We start from the raw sequence: 11,620 nt of genomic DNA, 5'->3' as shown, positions 1-11,620 counted from the left end.
CGCAGCTTGAGTTTCTCTGTACAAACTTTCCGAAGACCCTTCTGAGTTTGACATGTGTTCAGGAGATCTGCAATACTCTGTCAATGTTCCAAGACGTTGCATATCCTTTCTTATTGGTAAAAAGATCATCATATGCCCCTGATCAAAATTTGATCCGCTCAAGTCCTGATGTTCCAATCCTGCCCAATACTTGAGTCGCCCTTTTCGGGTTTTCGACTCAAGCCCTCTTTGGTCTCAAAGTGCCCTTTACGGGTTTTCACCTTAGCCCTCCAAAGTTTTTTTTTTTAGGAAGCAAAGCGCCCTTTACGGGTTTTCACTTTGGTTCCCCTTTCTTTCAAGTGAAGTATTTCTTGACGGAGTCTGCGTTTACAGGATTTGGTAAACTTTTGCCATCCATCTCGCATAGGATCAAAGCTCCACCGAAAAGGCCTTCTTTACAACATAAGGGCCTTCCCAATTTGGCATCCATTTTCCTCTAAAATCTTTTTGCATAGGAAGAATCTTTTTTAGTACCAAGTCCCTTCACGAAATTCTCGGGGGCGAACCTTTTTATTATAGGCTCGCATCATTCGTTTCTGGTACATTTGCCCATGGTGAATAGCTCTTAGCCTCTTTTCTTCTATTAGGTTCAACTGATCGTACCGAGATTGGATCCAATCGGCTTCATCCAACTGTAGCTCAGATAACACCCGTAGAGAAGGATTTCAACTTCAATGGGTAATACTGCCTCCATTCCATAAACCAGAGAAAAAGGCGTTGCCCAGTAGAAGTTCTAACAGATGTTCGATAGGCAAGGAGAGCAAATGATAATTTCTCATGCCAATCCTTGTAGGTTTCAGTCATTTTCCCCACAATCCTTTTAATGTTTTTATTGGCCGCCTCCACTGCACCATTCATTTTGGGACGATACGGCGATGAGTTATGATGCTTAATTTTAAATTTGCTACAAACTTCAGCTATTGTGCTATTATTCAAGTTCATCGCATTGTCGGATATGATCCTCTCAGGCATTCCATATCGACAAATGATCTCCTTCTTCAAGAATTTGCTGACTACTGCTTTCGTGACATTTGCATATGAAGCAGCCTCCACCCACTTGGTAAAGTAATCAATTACTACGAAGATGAAGCGATGCCCATTAGAAGCCTTTGGTGATATTGGCCCAATAACATCCATACCCCACATGGAAAACGGCCAAGGAGAGGTCATGACGTGAAAAGGTGAAGGAGGCGCGTGTATTTTGTCTCCGTAAATTTGGCATTTGTGGCACTTCCTGGCATGATCAATACAATCTCCTTCCATGGTGGGCCAATAGTACCCAAATCTCATGATCTGTCTGGCCATCGTGAAACCACTGGCGTGCGTCCCACAAATACCCTCATGGACTTCTTCCAAAATTTTCTTGGCTTCTACAGCATCCACACATCTTAACAGTACTTGATCCTTCCTTCTTTTATATAACACTTCTCCATCTAAGACATATTCAATGGCTATCTTTCTAACGCTGAATCAGATTCTCAGTACTTTGATGTTCCGTTCAATGGCTGCAACGAATGCCCATAATACATGCTTCATATTCTGCCATGTTATTTGTACAATCGAAGTCCAACTTACTAGCAACAGGATAATGATCTCCGTTGGGGATACCAAAACTGCCCCCCCAACTCCATTACCGTAGCATTTGAAGCTCCATCAAATTTAACTTCCATACGTGATCCATTTGAGGATTTTCTTCAGTATTCGCCACATACATCAAGTCCTCGTTTGGAAAATCGAAATTCAAAGATCCATAGTCCTCCAAGGCTCTACTAGCTAGGAAATCGGCTATTGCACTTCCCTTTATGGCCTTCTGACTGACATATACTATATCAAATTCTGAGAGCAAGATCTGCCATCTAGCCATTCTCCCGTTCAAAGCAGTCGATTCCATCATATATTTTAAAGGATTAACTTTGAAATCAACCAAGTCGTGTGATACAACATATACTGCCTCAGTCTTCGGGTTGCCCAGATTAGAGCACAACATAACTTCTCAATTGATGAGTACCTCATTTCGCAATCGGTAAATTTCTTACTGAGATAGTATATTGCCCTTTCTTTCTTTCCCGCCTCATCATGTTGGCCCAATACGCATCCCATGGAATTCTCCAACACGTTAGATACAATATCAATGGCCTATCTGGACTTGGAGGTGATAAGACTGGAGTATTAGCCAAGTACTGCTTTATCTTATCGAAAGCCTCTGACACTCTTCATCCCATTCGCCCGGGTTATGTTTCTTTAAGAGCCGGAATACTGGATCACATTTCTCTGTTAGTTGTGAGATGAACCGAGCAATGTAATTCAGCCTCCCTAGGAAACCTCGAACCTCCTTCTGAGTGCGCGGGGGAGGTAAATCTCGTATTGCCTTTACTTTGTCTGGGTCAACCTCGATCCCCTTTTTGCTAACTATGAAGCCTAATAACTTCCCTGATCTGGCTCCAAACGTGCATTTGGCCGGGTTAAGCTTGAGCTGAAATTTCTTTAATCTCAAAAATAACCTTTTCAAGACCTGAACATGCTCTTCTTCCGTTCTAGACTTCGCGATCATATCGTCAACATAGACTTCGATCTCCTTGTGCATCATGTCGTGAAACAAAGTCACCATAGCTCTTTGATACGTTGCTCCGCATTCTTTAATCCGAAGGGCATTACCTTGTAACAGAATGTTCCCCATAAGGTAATGAATGTGGTTTTTCTCATGTCTCCAGGATGCATCTTTATTTGATTGTATCCAGAGAAACCGTCCATGAAAGAAAACAATGAATAGCCCGCCGTGTTATCTACCAAAGTATCATGTGAGGCAGTGGAAAGTTGTCCTTGGACTAGCCTTGTTCAAATCCCTATAATCCACACACATTCGTACTTTCCATCTTTTTGGGAACAGGGACGATGTTGGCTACCCAATCCGAATACTTGAGCTCTTGTAAGAAACCAGCGTCGAATTGTCTTTTGACTTCTTCTCTATTTTCAACACAATGTCAGGTCTCATTCTCCTAAGCTTCTGTTGAACGGGTTTACAATCCTCCTTTATGGGCAGACGATGCACCACAATGTTAGTACTTAGCCCAGGCATATCTTGGTACGACCACGCGAAACATCCTTGAACTCTCGGAGCAATTAATGAGGTTTGCTTGTCTTGCGGTGATTCAGTTCAATTTCACCTCCTTCCATCTTAGGCTCACTATTTCTAACGATTCCTATGAGGTAGGATATGCTTATCCTCTTGTTCATCATTCTTAACAAGTCGGAGATGCATCATAATTTCGTCATTTTAAAGTCGTGGATCCTCTGAACACATTCTTGCTCAAAAATAGGCTCGGTTTGAGCAGCGTCACTCATGTCATTGATATCTGAAGACCTATGAGGCAATCAAAGAATATACAAGAATATAAATTTATGAATATGTTGTGCAAAACAATTACAAATGAAAGAATTATTTGTAAGACAATCAACCAAATGAAAAATATAAAAGAAAAAAGTGACTGATCGAGATGAACGTAGACACGTATTTCATTAAAATAATGATATTTAGGCCCAATGCCTATTTCACAAAAGATTTCATATCGTTTCTAGGCTAACAAACAACAGGAATGTTTTGAGCATTACTCTGAATAAGCCCTAAAGACTACAGGGATTCCTTCAGCAGTCCAATTGTTTAGCTCGCTTCCAGGCTCATAAGGGCAGATCTCCAACAAAGCCCTCATTTCCGTTGCTTCTATGGCGTTAGTATAAACGTTTTCCAACATTCCTCCCATGCCGCTACCGGACACTCCACATTCAGAATGAATCAATCCTCCCGACACAAAAGATGTAGATATGTGGGGAAAGGTTAAAGGCTCACACTTAGCTTCATGTCCATTCAAACGCGCCCTTCTTCTCTCTTGTCTCTTCTCTACTTCTTTCTTCTTCTGCTTCATGTCTGGCTTGTACCCTAAGCCAAATCTATCAAACTTTTCCTTCGGCATTGGTGCCTCAATTCTTCCCTGAAGATATTTTCCCAATCCTTTCCCGGGTAAGGCTCCTCTTCCTACCATCAATCGCAATCCCATCTCAGTGGTCCTGGATATTTTCGGTACTGGAATTCTATTTCCCTCCGCAATAAACATTGCGTTCACAAATTCTAACGACCGAAAAGAACATTCTAGTGCCTCATCGTTGATGTCCACATAAGGTGCATCGCTAGTCATCATTGCGATAATATCCTCCTCTACATCTATTGTTACCAACCGATCCTCCGATACCAACTTCACCTTCTGATGTAATGATGAAGGTACTGCCCCTGCTGAGTGTATCCACGGTCTCCCCAATAGACAGTTGTAGGAGGGTTTAATATCCATTACCAAGAAATCCACCTCATAAGTGACTGGGCCAATCCTTAATGGTACCTCAATTCTCCCCATAACCTCTTTTTTTGTTCCATCAAATGCCCTTACTATGCTCTGGCATGCTTTCATGTGCGAACTGTCTATTGGTAATCGACTAAGAGTGGACAAAGGCAATACATTTAGTGCAGATCCATTATCAACCAAGGCCCCCGGGAGTGTGTACCCTTTGCATCGGACAGTAACATGCAGGGCTTTAGTAGAACCTCTTCCCCCGGATGGTATTTCATCATCACTGAAGAAGATAAAATTGTCAGCACCAATATTGTTGATCAGCCGATCCAGCTTGTTTACCGAAATATCGTCAGCCACATATGTTTCGTTTAGCACCTTTAATAGTGCATTCCGATGTACTTCTGAGTTTAAGAGTAAAGCTAATACAGAAATGCGGGCTGGCTGTTTGTGCAGTTGCTCCACAACACTGTATTCACTGTGTTTCAAAAACTTCAAAAACTCCTTTGCCTCCTCTTCTTTTATTGGTTCATTTACCAATGGTTCAACTTCTACTGCTTTCCCTTTCCTCTGTTCTTTCTTCCGATTCTCTTCCCTGGGCGACTCTGCTTGAGCGTCATATCTGTTTCCATTGCGCGTGTAAGAACCTATTTCCTGATTTTTTCTGCTTCTTTCCCCAAAATGGTCACATTACACCCTAATTCCACGGCACCATTTTGTTATCCCTATAAGAGAAATTTGATGGTTTCTAGATTACAATTTTCGGTGTTACCTGAGCCCTGACCTCATTACCCTTAGGGCGTGAGATAATGACCACAGGATGACTTATTTTTGGAGCCTTTGTTCCCAACTCTGTCGCGCATATGCTCCTCATTTCTTTTGAATCTTCGTAAAACCTCATCTCCTTGTTATCCATCATGCTTTGAACCAAAGCCTTAAATTCTTCACATTCTTGGATTTCGTGCCCTGTTTTATGGTGAAATTCACAATAATTTCCCGTCTCACGCCCTTCCTCAGAATCTGAAATAACCAAACCTCTTTTCGCCATTTCTTTCCAGACCCGTTTCAATGGAGTTTTTACTTCAGCAATGTCAGTCTTGACTTCTTCTCCCGTACCTTCGCTAACTATATTCACCCCCTTATCTGCGTGATTAGGTAACGGATTCTTTGCGTTAGGTGAGTCGTCAAGTTTGACGATACCTAAATTGATAAGTCCTTCTACTACCTTCTTGAAGGCTGTACAATTTTCTATCGAGTGCCCAGAAATTCCCGCATGATAATCACATTGCGCGTTCGTATCATACCATTTTGGATACGGGGGTTGTAGAGGACTCAAGTAACGAGGAGCAACAACATGTGCATCGAATAAAGTCTGATACAACTCCTTGTATGACATCGAGATTGGCGTGAATTGGGGCTTTTCAGTAGTTTGCCTGGCTCCCGACTCTTGTCTTGATGATCCCTGTTGATTAGCAACCACTTTCTTTGGTTGATTCACGGTAATTGACCTACCATAAGCATTCACATTATTCACTTCATTTTCTCTTTTCCTCAGGGGTGCCCTACTATTATTTTCTCCGCATCTATTTTTCCACTTTTAATGGCATGCTCAATCATTTTACCATTCATGATTATATCCGAGAAATTTTTTGAAGCGCTTCCCAACATGTGAGTGATGAACGGGGCTTTCAAAGTATTAATAAAAAGCGTCGTCATCTCTTTTTCCAAAAGCGGTGGTTGTACCTGAACCGCCACCTCTCGCCACCTCTGCGCATATTGTCTGAAGCTTTCGTTCGATTTCTTCTCTAAATTTTGCAGAGTTATCCTGTCAGGCATCATTTCTGAGACATGATTGTATTGTCTCAGGAAAGCCTGTGCTAAATCCCTCCAAGTAGCAATTTTAGCTCGGCTCAGCTGGTTGTACCACTTTGACGCCGCTCCCGTAAGACTTTCCTGAAAGCAATGTATTAATAATTGATCATTATTAATATGCCCCGTCATTCTTCTACAAAACATAGTAATATGGGATCCTGGGCAACTAGTCCCATTGTATTTCTCAAATTCTGGCATCTTAAATTTGTAAGGGAGCACCAAGTCCGGAACCAAACTCAGATCCTTTGCATCTATTCCATAGCTTTCGATGCTTTCTATTGCCCTAAACTTCTCTTCTATCCATTTCCATTTCTCCTCAAATTGTTTTGGAAATTCCTCCTTCGCCTTGTCCTTTTCAACCATCTCGTCAAGATCTGGGACAGCAATATTATTCGGGCTATCACCGGGATTAAAGCCTGCTCCGGATTGAAAATTCATTGGGATTGAAGCATCGCCTTGGGACTGCTGGGGCCTAACCGACACGGAGGGTCTCCGCGGATGCAGCTCAGTCTGTACTTGCGCATGCGGAGGCGTGAAACCTGGAGGATAAAGTGGTTCACCATTGTTTTCTTCTTCACTAACAATCACAGGACCTTTACCCTTATCTACTCCCTTCAATAATTGCGTCATCTTAGCCACCAGATCATTTTGGGACTCCTCCATCTTTTGGACCATGTCACGCTGAATCTTTTCTATTTGCTCTTTCATTTGCGCCTGCAACTGGTCTTGCATTTCTTTTTGAAGTCGTTCTAGCTTCTCCAACTTTGGTCCATAATTTTTGTCTTAGCTCGGGTGCCGTAACTTTGTTGGTTTTCCAGGTTAACTGAAATGATTTTATTCGATTAGGTTTTTAATGGTCATTAATGCATATGATGTGATGCAATGCATGAAAAGAATGCAAAGAAAAAGAGGCACTGATTCTAATTCAACTTCATTAGAAAACTTTACTAGATAAAGAGTTTCTTTACATAAAATAGACTACATATATGGCTTTGCCCTTACACTCAAAGCCTTAACCTTTCTAAGAAGCCAAGCTAACTCTCGGCCCCTGTCCGACTCTAACTCATACTTTAAACTTAATAGATCAGCCTGAACCGCTAGAGTTTGCAGATGATCAGCTACTTCGCGCACTTGAGTCACCGCCTCTCCCATAATATAATCTCTTTTTCTAATCTGCTCTTGAGACCGACGGAATTGTCTTTACCACTGCTCATTATTTTCTTCCAGAAGCTCTATCCGGATTTCACTATTTTGCAATGCATTCTCTAGCCCTTCTATTTGTCTTTTTAATTCTTCAATTTTGTCTAAGCTCGCCCTTAATTCAACCGTAGCATTACGATTACAGTACTGGTGAAGCGATCTTTCTAGTTCAGTTATCCGGACCTTCAACTCCGTCTTCTCGTCTTGGCAAACTAGTAGACTCTTTCCCAATGCGACTTCTCGAGCCCGAGTATCCTGAAATTTCTTTTCCCATTGATTAGCTTTCGTCTTTTCCTCCTGAATTTCTTGTCGCCATTGTTCTGGCGTTTTACCCAAGCCAGCAGCTCTTACCGACCTACGCAACTTCTTGTAATCTGTCTTCAGGCTGTCCAAATCTTCTTCTGCTTTGTTCTTTCCTTTTCTCAATTTATCGGCCTCTAACCTTTGAATGTCCACATCCAGTCCTAACTGCATTTTTTCTTCCTCTAGTTGTTCTATTTTCTTCCCCAATTCTAAACTCCTTTTTTCAAATTCTTGTTTGATGATTTCTATCTCAGAAGGCAAAACTTGTAAGTGTTCCTCCAAAGATCGAGCAGTTTCTGGATTTGACGCCGGGATGTTGTCGTTGATCCTTTGATCACGCCACCGACCATACTCGGGGGTAATTGTCGGACCCACGGCTAAGATCTTCATTCGACGAGTCTGGTTCCAGGCACTAGATATTTCCCGAACCTTCTTCTTGTAATTGTCCTCCCTATAGGAAAAATCACTATAAGCCAACCCCTGGGTTGCTGGTATGAATTATCGTGATCTATACTGTCTTGATACGAGTAGAGGAGCATATCCGATAGCTCCCCATATCCCGAGCAGCGGAACCCAGTCAAAATCTCCACATCGGTACAATATCTCATCAGGAATTAACCAAGGAGCCCTCCATTCAATATCTTCCTCCTGGAGATTTTGGAGTATCTCTATCCATTTTTCTTCTGAAATATCATCCCGTCTTGGCGTGGCCACCAATTCTCCTAGAGGGGAGTAGCTATTAGAGAATACCCGATAAGAGACCTTTTCGACTTTCCAGAAGTGGCTATGGAACCATGCCAATAAGAGCTGCGCGCATCCAATAAACCTTCCCTCCCCTGCTTTACGACACGCATTCAAGGATCTAAAAGTTTCAGCGAGTATTGCCAGAACCGGTGTAACCCCTTTACTAAGCCGATCAAACAAATCAGATACAGCCTCGTCTATGTGTCCTAAAGCTTTGGGGAAAACCACTAGTCCATAGATACCTAAAGCGAAGACATCGACCCTTTTCTTTAAGTCAGGATGTACAAGCACCAAATCTCGCAAACTTTTCCAAGGAACACATTTACTGTCGCCCTTCTGTTGGATCCGGGCAGCGACCCACTGCTCGCTCATCCCAGTGATGTTCATTAATTTCTTTAACAACGGAGGGACACAAGCAGCTCTGGAATAAGCCTTGTCGACTTGAATCTTTGGGCACCGAAGCAAGGTCGTATACTCCTCCACAGTAGGCGTCAAATCTACCTTCCCAAAAGTGAAACAACTGTAGGCAGGATTCCAAAACTGAGCAAGGGCTCGGAATAAATACTTGTCCACTTTGACACTAAGCAGATAAGGTAGGTCACCGTAGTTACAATAGAACAGCTGCTTGGCCTCGACATCCCATTGATCCCAGACTTCTTTCATTTCTCGAAGGTCATTCTGGATTACACTGATACGGGTAAAATCCCACAATTCTGACACGTACCCTTCGGTAAGACTATCGCCTTTCTCCCGTTGTGTCGTTTCAGCCCATATTCGCACAGCCGCATTATCCTCTACTTTATCAACAAACCCCTTTTCCATGATAAGCTTTCTACCAAGAAACTGAACGTAAATCGACACCTCTTTTAGAATGAAGATGCCATGCAATCACAAACAAAGTAAATTAGCATTAAACACAGAATAAGATTTAAAATAAGCGACAAATAAATACAACATTCATTTAGGTAAGCACTAAAAATTTGGAGTAGCTCTACCTAGGTCGGTTCCTATGGCTCATTACATGTGGTTTGGTTCTAAAGTAGGGTACCTGAACCAGCAAATTCCTCGATCCTCACCCATTATAGGCTCATACGGACCAAGTTCGATTCAGGGGGATACATTTCCCTATGGCCATGCGGAGATGAAAATCTCACGAAGACATAGGTACGGATATATCCCGAAAGCGATTCACTATCCCATGCGGAGGTGAAAACCTCACGAAGGCGTAGCTTCTCACTCCCACCTAAAAAGGTGTGACCAACGGTCATGCAATGCAATGCGGAAAGATACCAAAATTTAAACAAACAGAGCAATTATAAACCCCAATGATGATGATTATGATAAAGACAGATAAAATGCGATGAAAGGATCGTAATTTTAAACCGAATTTTCAATTTTTGACAAAAGACAAAAAGTAATCACCACGTGGCTTGACCCTCTTTGGTTTCCCCAGTGGAGTCGCCAAGCTGTTGACGCCATTTTTTTGATGAAAACGGGGTCGACTTGGATTTTGAAAATAAAAACGGGAGTCGCCACCAATCCTTTTTGAGGTGTGATTGGGTCACCTTGAAAATTGTTGTTTTTAATAAATGATTTGATTTTATTAAAACAACTGTTTTGGTCCACGAAATTTAAAAAACGGGTTCGGGAGTCGGTTGCGTACGAGGAAGGATTAGCACCCTCGTAACGCCCAAAATTGGTACCTAGTTGACTACTTAATGTCTTAATGTCGAAAATCGAGAACTTTGAAGAATCTAAAAATACGATCCTTGTATTGAAATGTTAAAAATTTTAGGAAAAAGGGACACGTTCCACGTTAATCGAGAAAGAAAGCATCACATCCAGTAAGTTAGGACACAATGTCTTGAATTCCTGATACGCGGATGAATGGAAAAATTTACTTATTTAAAAGATGTTTAATTATCTCGGGTTTAGAAAAGGGACCATGCCCAGTAAGTTAGGACACGATCTTTTTTTTTAAAATTCCCGAGATTGTTTAAAAACTTGAGTTTGAAAAGATTCGTATATTTAGATTCATTGTGAAAATCGAAACCTAGTAAGTTAGGGCACGATCTTCTCGAATCTAAACACGAAGTGCCATTTTTTAAAACAAATTTGTTATATTGAATAAAATAAAAACACGAAGTCGTAGTAAAAATGTGAAAGCAAATTACATTATTATGCATGGCAAAACTATGATGAATACAAAAGTATAAAAATAATACGGACAATAATAATAAAATAAAACAAAGAAAAAGAACAAATCGATAACATGCGAAATAATAAACCGTAACATGTAAACAAAATGCGCAAATACGTACAAATATTATATAAATAAATAATATATACATATAAAAATATGCATGTGAGATATATAAAAAAATAAAATAAGATAAATATATATATGTATAGATATAAAAGAAACCGTATATAAAAAAACATATAAATATGTATACGTATATTCGTGAGGAAAAATGGAAAGTATATAGATATACATATATAAAAGAAAAAAGTATTTATGTATATATTAAATAAGTTAGAAACAAATACATATACATATATATATATATACATATATAAGCAAATATATAATAATAATATTAATATAATAAGACACATATTTAAAATTACACAAGTAAATATAAATGAGAATATATAATGAGAATAACAAAGATATATATATAACAATAATAATGATAATAATAATAATAATAACATAAAATTGTTAAAATATGGGCTAAATCGAAATAAAACAAAAGAAACTGGGCGAATTCAAAATAAAAGGGACTAAATTACAGAGCGCGCCAAAAACGAAGGGATCAAATGGGAAAATAACCCAGCCGCCTCAAAACGCAGCGCAGCAGTGGGCCAAATTGAGAGAAAAACAAAACTTTGTGGCCAAATTGCAAAAATGCAGAAAACTTCCCTGCAAGTACCACAAAATCGGAGGGACCCATTGCGCAAATAACCCAAAAGTCAGAAACACGCGGATCCTCCCATTGGGTCGGGTCACCGCGTGGGTCAGAGACCAAAACGACGCCGTTTTTGGTCTCTGAACCCTAAGCCCAAACGGCACCGTTTTGAAAACCTTATTTAAGACAAATTTTTTTTTTAAAACTCATTCT

Source organism: Gossypium hirsutum, chromosome D13, assembly GCF_007990345.1.
Source record: "Gossypium hirsutum isolate 1008001.06 chromosome D13, Gossypium_hirsutum_v2.1, whole genome shotgun sequence".
NCBI classification, from domain to species: Eukaryota; Viridiplantae; Streptophyta; class Magnoliopsida; order Malvales; family Malvaceae; genus Gossypium; species Gossypium hirsutum.
The sequence above is the reverse complement of the archived record's forward strand: the minus strand, read 5'-3'. Positions refer to the sequence as shown.